The sequence below is a fragment of the Calidris pugnax genome, unplaced genomic scaffold (assembly GCF_001431845.1).
Source record: "Calidris pugnax isolate Ruff unplaced genomic scaffold, ASM143184v1 scaffold211, whole genome shotgun sequence".
Lineage (NCBI taxonomy): Eukaryota > Metazoa > Chordata > Aves > Charadriiformes > Scolopacidae > Calidris > Calidris pugnax.
The window spans coordinates 393,406-405,585 of record NW_015091083.1 but is presented as its reverse complement, the minus strand read 5'-3'; the positions used below and the strand labels follow the sequence as shown (position 1 = coordinate 405,585).

Below are 12,180 nucleotides of genomic sequence, written 5' to 3'. Positions count from 1 at the left end.
ACCCATGCCCCTGGGCCTGCAGATAAGGGCAGGGAGCAGAATGAAGCCCCTGTAATCCAAAGGGAAGAGGTGAGTGACCTGCTCCAGCACCTAGGCACAAGTCTATGGGCCCAGATGGGATCCACCCGAGGGTACTGAGGGAGCTGGCAGAAGTGCTTGCAGAGCCACTCTACATCATTTACCATCAGTCCTGGCAAACAGGTCCCAGCTGACTGGCGTCTGGCAAATGTGAGGCCCATCCACAAGAAGGGTCGGAAGGATGATCCGGAGAACTGCAGGCCTGTCAGTCTGACCTCGGTGCCTGGAAAGGTCATGGAACAGATCATCCTGAGTGCCATTATGCAGCGCATGAAGGACGCTCAGGTGATCAGGCCCAGCCAGCACAGGTTCATGAGGGGCAGGTCCTGCTTGACAAACCTCTCCTTCTATGACAAAGTGACCCACTTGGTGGATGAAGGAAAGGCTGTGGGTGTTGTTTACCCGGACTTTAGCAAGGCCTTTGATACAGTCTCCCACAGTATCCTCCTGGAGAAACTGGCTGCTCATGGCTTAGATGAGAATACTCTCCACTGGGTTAAAAACTGGCTGGAGGGCCAGGCCCAGAGTGTGGTGGTGAATGGAGTTAAATCCAGTTGGCGGCTGGTCACGAGTGGTGTCCCACAGGGCTCGGTATGGGGACCCATTCTCTTTAATATCTTTATCAATGATCTGGACAAGGGGATCGAGTGCGCCCTCAGTAAGTTCGCAGACGACACCAAGCTGGGTGGCAGTGTCGACCTGCTGGAGGGTAGAGAGGCTTTGCAGAGGGATCTGAACAGGCTGGATCGATGGGCCGAGACCAACAGGATGAGTTTCAATAAGGCCAAGTGCCGGGCCCTGCACTTGGGTCACAACAACCCCATGCAGCGCTACAGGCTGGGGGCAGAGTGGCTGGAGCTGCCTGGCAGAAAAGGACCTGGGGGTGTTGGTCGACAGTCGGCTGAACACGAGCCAGCAGTGTGCCCAGGTGGCCAAGAAGGCCACCAGCATCCTGGCCTGTATCAGGAACAGCGTGGTGAGTAGGGCCCAAGAGGTGATCGTCCCCCTGTACTTGGCACTGGTGAGGCCTCACCTTGAGCACTGTGTCCAGTTTTGGGCCCCTTACCATAAAAAAGACATAGAGGTGCTGGAGCGGGTCCAGAGAAGGGCAACGAAGCTGGTGAGGGGTCTGGAGAGTAAGTCATACAAGGAGCGGCTGAGGGAGCTGGGGTTGTTCAATCTGGAGAAGAGGAGGCTGAGGGGAGACCTCATTGAGCTCTATAACTGCCTGAAGCGGGGGTGTAGAGAGGTGGGGGTTGGTCTTGTCTCCCAAGTCAGAGGCAATAGGACAAGAGGAAACGGCCTCAAGTTGCACCAGGGGAGGTTTAGATTGGATATTAGGAAAAACTTCTTCACAGAAGGGGTTATCCAGCATTGGAATAGGCTGCCCAGGGACGTGGTTGAAGCACCATCCCTGGAAGTGTTGAAAAGACCGGTTGACATGGTCCTCAGTAATAAGGTTTAGTGGTATGTTTTTTTGGTTTTGTGGGTTTTGTTTGGGTTTGTTTTTTGTTTTTCTGTCAGAGTTAGGTTGATGGTTGGACTAGATGATCTTTAAGGTTCCTTCCAACCTAGACGATTCTGTGATTCAACCAACTCTCACATGTCAGAATTTCTTGAAAAGAAACCTGTCTCTGAGCCATTTCAAAAGGGGACCCATAAATCAAGCCTTATCTTGCGCTACTAAAGGATTTGAGGTGGGTCACAGATACCTCACTGCCAATCAAATTACTAGGTCAGTTTATTAGTCCAATGAACCTCATGGTGGAAGAGCAGAGCATAAGACTACATGGTGTTAAGGAAAACCCTGTCAAGGAAGCTGATCTTCTATCAGAGCTTGCCGTCTCTGGGCAAATGTGTTCATTGTATGATCTATAAGATTGACCTCTGCTGATTTTGATGGGTATTTGCTCCAGACCTAGGGTCACCTGCAAGATCTGGTAGGCAACAGAATTATTCCCATTTCAATAGAAAATGACAGGTAACCTGGGTGCTCATTGCCAGCCCAGACATTCGTGTCACTTTTGATCATAACATGTTTTATTTTTTTTCCTAACAAAAAAATTATCTCCTATTATTTATTATTTAATAATAAAATTACCAAAGCAGCATGTGTGCTTAAATTCCCAATCATTCACTAGCTATTTTAGTCACCTTAACACTGCTTCTTAAATTAGAGAGCAACATTGGCTTTTTTCTTTATGGATTAGAATTATCTGAAGCTCAGAAAAATCTGTCTCTGGAGGTAAAGAAATAGAGACTAATTTGTGTAAATCAGTGATGCCTACACAAGGTATAGCCAGATCTGATTTGATGCTATAGATATTCCAGTTCCCCAGTAGGAGAATATTACCAGCTAAAAGACAGAATTAGGTAAACCAAATTACCTTGCTGTTCATTTTCTAAGCTACTGCAAGACTGACCCATGTGCATCTGATGCAGCAGCCTCTGTGTAGCACATTTGGTAATAACAAACTGGGGAAAAAAACAGCAGCAGAATCTAAATGCAGGTAAAATACTCTACCTTGCCCTTTCTTCTCAATCACATGCTTCTCACCATTTCATTCATTTAGGCATTCAGTGTAATTTCTACATGCTGTTTTGAGACTCCTAGAAATAAGGAAAATTTTCTATTGTTATAATTAGTAGGTGAAGTTCCATTGCAATCTTAGCTCAGGGTTTGCAAATACATGTAAAGGGAGAACTGCAGAATTTCAGAGCATTTTTTTTCCCCTTCATCTCATCGTAAGTCAGCTGAGCAGCATGGTCATGACATTTGCCCTTATCATCTCGAGGGAGCTTCTGTCAGTCTGCCCAGTACTTGGGGTCAGCTTAGTGTGAAGCCAACCCTGCTGACTCACTCGCTCCCCAAGCAGGGTGTGGGGGGACCAGTCGCTGCTGCTCTCCTCCTCTTGGGGCATGAAGCTGTCCAATCACGTTTCATGCTGGAGCAGCAGACGACAAGAAATATCCTGGGGATGGTAGATTTAGGGAAGAAGCTCCCTTTACTATGTACACAGGTGATGCTAAAGTCTGAGTAAAAGGCGTAAGTTTAGACACTAATTAACTTATATGTCTTTGCCATAGATGGAGAATACTGGATTAACCCAAGACAACCTTTTTGTTGCATTTGCTGTTTCCATTTAGCTATGTTAGATGGACTCAAGCAACTGCTTTGTTATTAATGGAGTAACACAGGGACTTGTAAGAGCTAGTCTAATGTTTTAGTTCTTCTTCAGCTACATCGTACTTCACAAGTAGGATGAGTTTCTGTCTTACTAGCGTAAAGATTGACATCAGATCATGTCATACCTTTGCATTATGTTTGCAGAAGAGATGAAGCAACCCTTAAAGAGAGTCAAAGGCCAGAGAGACCTTTGTTTGTGTTAAAAAATAATAATCTGTGATCTGTTAAATGGGCCTATGCCTACCTCCTGTTGTGATGTGAGAGTGATACCTGGCTAATATTTTATGACACTTCATTGATTTTGAGTCAGTTTTTGAAGAAGATGGAAAATTACCAGAAGAACCACAAAATGCCAGTTAAAATCCTGTGACACATATGGGAATGTCAAGTCTCTCGACTCTCACTAATGCAGTAAGACTAAATGATTCCAACTGAAAGCAGTAACGAGACTAAAATGAAACACTGTTAATGTGTTTAAACTGCATATGTTGTATATCTTCCCAGAAATAATTACTGCAGATTTCTTTCAGCCTTATTGATCAGCAGGAGTTTTTGCACATTCATAAAAAATACAGTCCAAACATAAACAGAGCTCTACTATATATCCAGCAGGCATAAAGCATGCATGACTTTGTCACAATCACAACGAATTAACGATTAAGGCTTTTAGAGAATAATAGCTGATGAACCGAATTTAGATATATGCCATTTCCATAATGGAGTTTCTGTTCATAAGTTTGCTCATATACATTACTGCCTTTTTACAGTTTATGAGCAAACGTATCATTTTTATGCTGGGAAAAAAAAAAAGAAGATCAAGAAGCTAAAGAGATTTACTTCCAAGGAAGTATTAAAAGAACTAAATATGCACAGCATGGCAGAGAGAGGGCTCAGATGGGATATTGGTGTACATACATTCAAGGAATCTAAATACTATGGGCAGAAAGGAAGCAGGCATGGTGGTAGGCAGAATGGTATGAACTATAACAAAAGGAGAGCTCAAACAAAGTGTCAGCAAAACTTTGGTACCGAGATGTAGAATTGGAATCCACTGTGATGGAAATTGATGGAAGCAACCTGCCCTTTCCCTTTTGTTATGAAGTTCATGTGGTAGATCAATACAATGGGATTTTATTGACTGTAGTCCCAGTTATTGTTACTGTCTGGGTGCTGTCCTGTCATTTCTTATTCATTCCTTCATCTCTTTCTGTGCAATTCTTCCAGGCTGCAGAAGAAGTAATTTCTAAGATGCAAGTATGACTCCCGTTGCACTTTTTGTTCTGTTCTCCTCTTCTTCCTTAGTTCCTTAGAAAAGAAAGTAAAATAAAATTTAAAAAACTAAGCAAGCCTTTCATAATTTTTCTATTCCTTATTAATATTCCTTTGAGGAATTATGTGAAATGGGACTGGGACTCTTTAGCCTGGACAAGCAAAGACCGAGGGGAGACCTTATTTATATTTATAAGTATCTAAAGGGTGAGTTGAAGGATGTTGGAGCCAAACTCTTTTCAGTGGTTTCCAGCGATAGGACAAGGGGCAAAGGGCTCAAGCTGGAACATAGAAAGTTCCATTCAAATATGAGAAAAAACTTCTTTACGGTGAGGGTGACGGAGCACTGGAACAGGCTGCCCAGGGAGGTCGTGGAGTCACCTTCTCTGGAGATCTTCAAGTCCCTTCCAATTCTGGCAATTCTGTGATTCCGTGAAATGAAACTTCTTGTGAGAACTAGTGATACATTAAAGAATTTGGCTTTCAAAATTGTTAGAAAGTTCCAATTTTTTTTTTCTTTTTTTTTGAGCGCTGATAAAATCTGTACCATATCTGTTTTTATTCTTTGAAAGTAATGTACCAGTATGTAATAAAAAAAGCTACTCTGGGAAACCTTTATCATGCCTGGGGATGATCTTTGTATTGCTGTGCTTAGAAAGCCAGAGCCAACACTGGCGAGTGCCGGTACCTGAAATCGGGTACAGGACTGTTATAAAGAGATGGTTATTCTCCAGTACCTGGAGTTCTCTTTTCCAGTTCCTCAGTGGGAATTCTTGCATTGATTTTGAGTTTCCATAGGTGGCTTGATTTTTTCCAAAGTGTGGAATACGTAGTAAATTTGGCAATAATTTATAGCATTCAGGACTTCTGACAGTGTTATCCCTCTTGATGCTCAACTTTATGCATCTAAGTTTGTTGATGCGTTTGTTTTAATTTGGTTAGGCATGGGGATGCTACACTTCTGCAGGGTAGACATAAGATTTTGACGATGCCAGAGTAATATCACCATTAGTAATATAACCATTAATATTACCAGACATTGCCATAGTAATAAGGTAGCTTTACTCAGTCTGGTAGATAATATTTCAATATAAATAATATCATTTATGATAAGATAACAGGAAAATTACAAAGGATATTAAATGCAATACAAGTTCTTCATTTTCAGACAGCTTGGTGAAGTGTGGCTGCTTTAAAATCCATTAAGTTCTTTTGACCTTAATGGAACTCTGTAGGTAAAGGTAGGTAAAGGTTTGACTTCATTTATTCAAAAAAGAGAGATACTGTTTACACCTTCAGTATTAAAGATGAGATGCTATCCCTGGAGAGAAGGTTATGTGCAGAATGTGATGTAATTTTTGATAGTATTTCTGTTCATATCAAATTATAATCTAAAAATCAATTAAAAAAATCTTTTTGGCAGATAGTTTAGGCCTAAAGCACAATAATGCAATCTGATAATTCTCCTTTTAACTCAAACATACAGGACCGTCTCCTTTTGATCAGAACAAGCAGAGATCTTTCAAATGTGTAGAGTGCCTGCACTTTAATATATGCCTTTGTTTTAAATCAGAATAAAAAGATAAATGTAATAATTGGGGAGTTGTGTGCCATGCCAAGCCCCACATTCCCTTACATTTCTTGACACTGGGAAAGAATAACACCTTCCAGAATAAGATAAGGATACTTCTGGAGCGCTTAGCCCAATCTGAGGCTCCCAATTTGAGGAGGCATGTACATACCAGAGGGAAAGGAGTCCAGTGGAGGGCCACTGTGATGATTATGGGGCACTTGGTGGGCAAGGACAGACTGAGAGAGCCAGATGTGTTCTGCCTTAAGAAACTAAATACAGGAGGAGATTTTATTCCTATCATCAACTACCTTGCAGTAGAGTTTAAAGAAAATACAGCTTTTGGAAGGATTCACAGGGACTAGACAAGAGGTAACAGACGCAAGTTACAAGAAAGAAAATTCCAATGAGAGATATGGAATATTTTTGTTATTATGAAGATGGTCAAGTATTGAGAAAAGTTGTCCAGTGAGGCTGTGGATGGCTGTCCATCTTCATACTTGGAGGTGCTCAGAAGGTGATTGGACACAGCTTTGCACAGCTTCATCTAGTTGATTGCGCTGTTAGCAAGGGGTTGAACCAGATGATCTCCAAAGGTCATTGCCAACCTGTATTTTTCTGTGATTCTAAGAGACTGTCTCTAGCAGTCAGAGCTGGACTATTTTTGAAGACCAACGTTATATATGAACATGCTGGGACCAGGCAGACAAATTAAAATCCCTTGCAGTCTATGAAGTTAGAGTTCTATTGGCAAACCAACAGTTTTAGCCCAATGAATTCTCTGTAATTTCTTCTACCTGAGGTGCTTATTAACTAATAGGAAGTGAAGTGTAATACTGGGAATCCAGCCTAGCTAAAGGGCAAACTGTTTGACTGTATCAAACTTGCAGTTGGTGTTACAGAAGAAGGATTGCCTATAATCTGCTATTTTTTTCCTCTTCATTCTGGGAGCTGCTGCAGGCCAGGAGCAGTTAACTTGCTGGAGCACTTTCACAGGAGCAACCTACCTGCTCATGTGTTTTACTTCTATTGTCTCTTTCAGAATAGAAGCTAACTGTACCCTTGCTGACAGATTAACAGTGTAGGCACTATGTGATGGAACACAGCACAGGCAGGCTGTTGAAGTTATTTATCCAGTTTCTTAGGTAGGTAATGCTAATTTTTAGGCTGTTTGATCTAAACAAGTTATTTGATAAGACATGGACTTTAAAACTGTTCACACTGAATGTGTGACTGTTCCGAAGAGACAACTGGCTTTTGAGCCTTCCTACTGCTTTCTTGCTGTTTGTTGAAGAGGATTTGAATAATACTTTGCAAGAAACTTCTGTCTCCTGTTATTAACTAAGTCGAGGAGAGGGTTTGGCACGCTGAGATCTTCTGAGAGTTCCTATCAAACTAAAATCATTACTTCAGGCATCAGTCTAAACACAGCATTCTCAATTTTGCCATCAGTTGTATCACTTTTAGTCTGTTAGCAAAATGTTAGGAGACTAACAAGACATTCACAGATTGGTTTTCATTGTACTTGGTCACTTTTGTCTTTGGGAGACTGTGAGAAGATCAGCTACTCCTGACATGGAGATGGGAAATTTGAGCAACGTGATAGAACTATTGCAAAGATTTAGGAAGGAGAGGCAGTGGGGAAGCAAAAGACCCAATCCTGTGTATTAGTGAGTGATGCTCAATCATTATGCAGAGAGGCAAGTGTCTGTAATACCTGAGAAACCAGAGTTTCTAGGTTTTTGGGGGAAAGAAAATATAATTAACTTGTTCTGTGCATTTCTGAGCTATGATGGAGACATGCTTTACATGATGTACATAGGAAACAGTTCTTGATTCTCCCACTGATATTAAAAAGCTGGATGGAGGGAACCAGAATTAATGGGTCAAAAGCCTAGTACAGCTCCAATGGGGATGGAGTTGGAAGTTTGGACCTCTTGTTCAGTTCTGGGCCCCTCACTACAGGAAGGACATTGAAGTGCTGGAGCGTGTCCAGAGGAGAGCCACCAAGCTAGTGAGGGGTCTAGAGAACAAGTCATACGAGGAGAGGCTGAGGGAACTGGGCATGTTTAGTTTGGAGAAGAGGCGGCTGAGGGGAGACCTCATTGCCCTCTACAACTACCTGAAAGGAGGTTGTAGAGAGGTGGGGGTTGGCCTCTTCTCCCAAGGGAATCATGACAGGTCCAGATGAAATGTTCTAAAGTTGTGGCAGGGGAGGGTTAGATGAGATATAAGGAAGAATTACTTTCCTGAGAGGGTGGTCAGGCACTGGAACAGCCTGCCCAGGGAGGTGGTAGAGTCACCATCCCTGGAGGGATTTAAGAAATGTGTAGACGTGGCTCTTCAGGGCATGCTCTAGTGCCCGAGATAATTGGTTTGTGGGTGGTTGTGATGGGGTGGGGTGTTGGGTTTTGTTTGGGGTTTTTTTGTTTTGTTTTGTTTTTTAAGGTTGGACTTGGTATCTCAGAGGTCCCTTCCAACCATGGTGATTCTGTGATTCTTCTCTAATAGATTTTTCTCTCTCTGACATCAGGAGGGTGATGTGTACCTATGAGGTAGGCTTGATAGCAATTGCCTACTTCCGTTACTCCTTTAATGGGAATCTGTAGGAAAGTCATGGGCTTTGTAGAATAAGAAAGTAAGTGCTGGAAATCAGCAGTGGTAGCTAGACAGAAAGGTGTCACCTTACCTCCCTTCTCATCAAAACTTCTGTGGGGTTATTTCAGGTGTAATTTATGAAAAGCTGTGCAGTATGTAGCTTTCCAGTGAACCTCTACTAGGTTGCATCCCACTATTTGACAAGTAGTGTGGTAAAGCATCTCTCTGTACAAGGTCAGATTAATCTTTTTTTTATAGAGTTTTACATGAATGCTTTGCTTGGGGATTGTTGTTTCTCCATGCATAAATCTTTATTATACCAACAGCCTGCAGCCTCAGTGAACCAAAGCAAAACTCATTTTTATTTTTCTTGATATTTATCACCACAGTAAGAGAACTCATTTGAAAAAGAGCTGTGAGAGTTTGCAGCAGAGTGGTGGGGGTTTGGGTGCTGTGAGCCTTCAGTGGGCTTATGCTTCTCCCTTTTAAATTTGAATGGAAATGTGCCAACTGGGCATCGTTCCCTTTGGGATGATACTGGGGATGGAATGAAAAGTGAACTTTTGTTGGAAGGTGCTATGGGAATAGAGGAGTAGGTTGTGCAAGCAACCATGCAGTTTGGTGTGGTGGATCTGATGTGCTGATGTGTGCAGGCTATGCTTTGCAGCCAGCTCAGTCTGAAGCCTCAATTTTTGCTTTCTGATGTGTTGGTTTGGGTTCAGGTAGGGTTCTTTAGACAGGAATGATAAATGTGCTGACATGTAAGTGCTTGTAGCTTTTACCAGGTGGCGAATTTGAGGCCTCCACCTTGAGGTTGACCTCACCTTTTTTATCTGTGCAATTAAAGATACAGTACATGTCTCTACTGTCTGCACACAGTGGCATTACTAGTGTGTGTTAGTTACCTGTGATGTAGCAGTGTACTTTTGTCAATGAATGCAAATAGTAAGAAAGATAAAACTAGAGGTTTTATTTTAAAATAATATTTTTCTGTGGAGAAAATGCATAATCGTACTTATCTAGGTTTTAACTTTGTGAACCGTCTACATTGATTTTGGTTCACTGTATGACTTCCAAAATCTGCAGTGCATGAAACCCAATTCCCACCAGTAATAACTTGGAGTAACGTCTGAGCCTGTGTAGGGAAAGACTTAGACTTGGTACATAACCACCACTGAGAAAAATTTTGTTCTGAAACTTCCTAAATTTTGAGTGCTTGACTTCACAATTTTAGCATCTTTTACAATGGCAATGTCATACCTGTTTCTCTAGTATGAACTGAAGAAGGCAGGAGCACTGTCATGGTCTCACCAGGAGATCCAGCCCATGGGCTTCTGCCACAGTGGCATAGCTGGCAACAGCAGCTGCCTGTTCCAGTCCTGAAATGGTTTTAGCAGAATTGTATGACTTGATGTTGCAGTGAAAAGCGCTCTCAAGTTATGAAATTTCACTTAATTTATTGCCAATTATTATAAACTTATTGAGAAATAATGACAATTACACGCTTGAGAAAACACCTTATCTTCCCTCCAGACAGCTTTCCTCCCTCCCTTGCCAGTCTTCAGTCCACTCCCCACACATTATACTCTGTCATGGGGGTTAGTGTGGGGTCATTTCCTTTTTCTGCCACTCCTCGTTTCTTGCTATCTTTTTTCCATGGTTCCAGTGTGGGGTCCTCCACAGGCTGCCATCCTCTCAAAGGCATAGCTCCTCCTGGGTATCACGTGTGCAGGCATCTCCAGCTGCTGCACAGGCTTTGCCTTTTTCTCTGGCATCTCCTGCCCTGATCAGCTACTGCCAGTAGGTCCAGTTTTTCTAAAAATGGTAGCTAGGTCATATCCTAAACCAAACCATTCCCCATCTGCTGTTAAAAATGTTCTTCTTTCCCTTTCTCCTGCAAAGTCATTCCCTGGCTTCGTCTGTACTGTTTCAGTGCTGGTGAGTGCAGAGAAGGGAGGAAACGGTTCTTCAGAGCATAGGAAAAACAGGTCCCTGGCCCATTCCTGGCCATGCCCACTGTTCCAGGTGATGTCCTGTGAAGTGGGACTGGAGGTCATTGGCTCTTAGGGGATGGCAGAAAGGCATTGTGCAGGAGCAGGGAAAATCCTCTGTGGGATGGTTTACAAGTTGTCTGGTCCCACACGAGCTGCTGGAAGGATGTGAGTAGGCTTTTTTTGATTGTAGACTTTGAAGGTTTTAGCTGCTGAGCCTTCTCATCTCTACTGGATGTGTGAAATGCAATTCTTTGAAGGCTACTAGCTTTCCCACAAAAATCCACTCCTAGTTGGGTAAGACAAAAGGCACGTGCCTGAAATGGAGCTGCACTTTGTTTCATGTCCCTGCTCTAAACACCAGCACGTGAGAGGATTTCAGACTAAGCCACCAGAAATTAACCTGGGCAGAATAATATACTTTGCTCTGCTTCATTCTTAGAAGTAATTGAAGTGCTATTTTTGAAGTTCTTCCAAAAGCTTTTATCCTTTAGACAGAAACAAGCTCAGAATATATAAGCTTAGACAATTAAGGTTTGGTAAAATTATAAGATGATGAAATTGGAGTCCTGTGGTAGGAAATGCTGATCGCTGTTTGTAATGGGTACGAGTCCTTCCTTTGTTCTAGAAATTGCATGATGTAATCCAGGCTACGCCGGTGAATTTCACAGGGACACACTGATACTCATTGGAAAAGCCATGCTTTATGGATGAGCAAAAAAGTATTCCACAGCCAAATAAAATACAGCAAAGTGTCTGTGCATCTTTGCAAAGAGTGATGTGCTTTGTCCTGTTTCAATTAATGCTATACAGCAGGCTAAAATCATAAATGTAAAAAATAAGGAAGCTGCACCAAGGCTGGTTTGCAAAGCTATACTGAAGGTCAGTGTTAGATGGTGATGATATGGATATCAGCTTGGATCATGAGTGTGAATGAGGTCTGTGATTCAAAACTGGGCAGTAATAGGAACCAGTATTAGGGTCAGGCAGGTGTGAAGTGATGAAGAAAATAAACTTTAATTTAAAACTCACGGGGCAAAATGCAATCAGTTCTGTAGATAGTGTGATTGTACTAGTAGAGAAATGTATTTTCCCCTTCTTCACCTTTTGCCCTCCATTCAATCACAGAAATCCATTGGTTCAAAGGTTTGGTTTTGACTTACCAGGCAGTGAAGAGGCTCTGATAAGACTTTGTAGCTATTAAACTTTTATAGGCTTGCAGCCTTGTGGTTAAAACTAAGGAGACAGTAACTGGTTTTTTCTCTTGGGGATGAGGTTTCAATTAAGTCAGTGTTGCTCAGTATTAGGATTCCAGCCTTGCAAGCTAATGAGCGTATGGAGTTTGTGTTACAGGGAGCAGGACCTTTGCCTGAGCCTAACAAGTTTCCAAAGTTACTCTGTCTCCTTTACCCATCTTTGCAAAATTCAGTTTCATTTAATGCGCTGATAGTGCTTGTTCTAAAGTCTGTGCAACTGCCATGTTGATG

At 42.3% G+C, this 12,180-nt stretch overlaps 1 protein-coding gene across 5 annotated transcripts in view; it reads left to right on the top strand.

Annotated features, from left to right (window-relative positions):
- The window catches only part of TSPAN4 (tetraspanin 4), a 367,797-nt gene that overhangs the window by 298,934 nt on the left and 56,683 nt on the right, over positions 1-12,180 (top strand). The window lies entirely within an intron of this gene.